General features: G+C 31.2%; 1 long non-coding RNA gene across 1 annotated transcript; it reads left to right on the top strand.

The window, feature by feature from the left end:
* The first annotated feature begins 228 nt into the window (after positions 1-228).
* On the top strand, positions 229-1,956 carry LOC135848659 (uncharacterized). Its single transcript, XR_010559408.1, has 4 exons — positions 229-356; positions 507-600; positions 711-897; positions 1,074-1,956. It is a non-coding gene; the product is annotated as an uncharacterized LOC135848659 (long non-coding RNA).
* The last annotated feature ends 539 nt before the right edge of the window (positions 1,957-2,495 follow it).

Here is a 2,495-nt window from a genome sequence, read left to right as displayed (position 1 = left end):
AACTAGGTAGGTATTTGAGTATCTCAGTTCATAAAATTGTACCTCCTATCGTGAAATATATGATTGCTTTAATCAATTTCATCAATCACGTACTCTTAAAATGCCCCCAATATCAAATAGCACAAAATATCCTCATGATTTTGTTGCTCCACACGGCACGTTAAATGAAAAAAGTAATAACTTTCCCTATCACAAAATAAGATAAGGTTAAACTTGATGAAATTTTCAACGGAAATATTTGTACAGTTACAGCTTAGAGGTGGTTCTCAGGACAACAGGTAGCTATGCTGTGGTCTTGAAAACCACCTCTACTATAGCATAGCATGTCCACAACATTCGCATACAATTATGAATAGGTACGTAATACGTATTTTCTTTACTGAACTTTTGTGATTTACTCTGTAGTAAATTAGTTTATATACTACATATATATAGTTTAAAATGTCTTGAGTGATCTATGAGCAATAATCTTAGGCAGGTTTTCTGCCATTTGGGCTATTTTACAGACAACAGACTACCGGAATCAGTTAGGTTGGTAAGATTACGAGTGATAGGATTATCTTCAGAGGGATGAGACTGGAAAAAAAGGCAAAAGAAGAAGTAAGTTTTCAAAGTTGATGTTATTTTTTTGTGGTGTGTTTTCATTCTATTAGTTAATGTCAATTACCTATTCCCAAAACTATTCAGTAATTTTGTTTCAATTTTAAAAGGATCTAAAGGAATATTCGAAAAAACCATCCATATTCAAGAAAATGTGTTGAAGAAATACCTACAGACACTTGTAGTCATCACTGCTTAGTTACCTACAGTTGCTTTTGGGAATAATTGTTTCGAATTCATGAGAAACTGAGAATTTGTAAGCTGAAATGAAGCGATCAGATTATGCAAAGACCATCCGTAAGTTTACTGAATAGATATACTGATTATAATAAATAGGTATTCACAAATCACATCGAGAGGATGTTTGGTGAAGGTCAGAGGAGCGTGAGGTAAAAAAAATGGCTACGGTATCTTACAAAATTCCAATGCATACGGTTGTTTTATACAAATTACATCATGTGGAACATTTGCAGGGCGAAATGGGACGCAAAAAATAGGAAATCTAGAGAACACATTGAAGATACAAAATATGTATTCTGATATTCATCAGTGAACAGTTGATGGCGTCTTGGTCGTAGTACCGTACACAGCGATGACCGGACCGAAAAGTCAGTATCGAATGAAAACACCAAAAACCTAAAGAAGCAGATTTCCATTGTAAACCAAGCAATCATTACAGAAAATGGTTAAAATATGTATTTAAAAAAAAAGATTCAAAAACACTTTGATGAATGTGAAACTATACGAATAATTTGCAATCGCGTTATACTTATAGATATCAAATGTGCTAACATCAAACCGAATTATCTAATCCTAGATGGTAATTTTAAAAATCTACAGGGCATGAGCATTGAAACATTTTTCAACGAACCGGGATCGTTTTGAAAAATGAGCCGAAAATTTACAGACATTCTTCTCGAAATTTGTCTATACGATGAGCCAACTGAAACCACATTATATTGTATCAGAAAAAATTTGGTAGGCGTTTAATCTTGGGATTAGATAATTTTTCTCAAAAAGAAACAAATCGAAAAGCAAAGCCAACTTTGAAAAATCGTTTCAGAATTTCTACAATCTTTTTATCAACATTTTATTCAATTTGTAATCTCTAAGCATTTAATTATTACTAAACGAAAGAAACAGATAAGTAAAGACAACATCTCATATGACCTGAAAAATGACACCTACAGTACAGATAATCCGATAGTAGACCTTATGAACGAATGCTATTAAATTCGCGAGTTTGTTGAATGAGTTGCCAAGTATTACCAAAAAACACATACTACTTACGTAATTATTTTTATTATTTAAAAGTACCTATAAAAACTTTTGTCAATAAAGTGGTTTAATTTTTGATTTTAAATATTTTTGTTAAATCTTCGAAGAAAACCAGAGTACCCTACAAGGAAAATTTATCTGTGTGTGAGAAGCTGAAAACTGTTTTTAGACAAAGTTGTGTGAGCAGATAATAAATTCACAAGTAAATACACAACATTTTAAAACAATTTACATGTACAATGTACATATTTAATCTCTAAAAAATGACACAAAATAATTTTCTCTGAGAAAAAATTTACCTACAACCATTTTCATAAATTTTGGACAATCACAAAGGAAAAAAAATTCTGATTTTTTTCATTTGATTATTTCTCCTCCGCGAAAAATCCTCCTCATCGTTATCTTCAAACTAATGCAGGGTGTCTAACAAAATTTCAAAATGAAAAAGCAGCACTTTTTGCAGGACATTTTTCAAATACGATGTAATTGTACTTGGAATTTGTTAAAGGAAGGGGAGGGTGACAAATTTTTACATTAAAATTAATGTCTTCAAACATCTCAAGATTTTTTTCCAAGCAAACAGATTTTGAAAATATAATTTCATCATTTCAATTTTT

The sequence above is a fragment of the Planococcus citri genome, chromosome 5 (assembly GCF_950023065.1).
Source record: "Planococcus citri chromosome 5, ihPlaCitr1.1, whole genome shotgun sequence".
Taxonomy (NCBI): domain Eukaryota; kingdom Metazoa; phylum Arthropoda; class Insecta; order Hemiptera; family Pseudococcidae; genus Planococcus; species Planococcus citri.
This window is presented reverse-complemented; position numbering and strand designations above follow the sequence as displayed.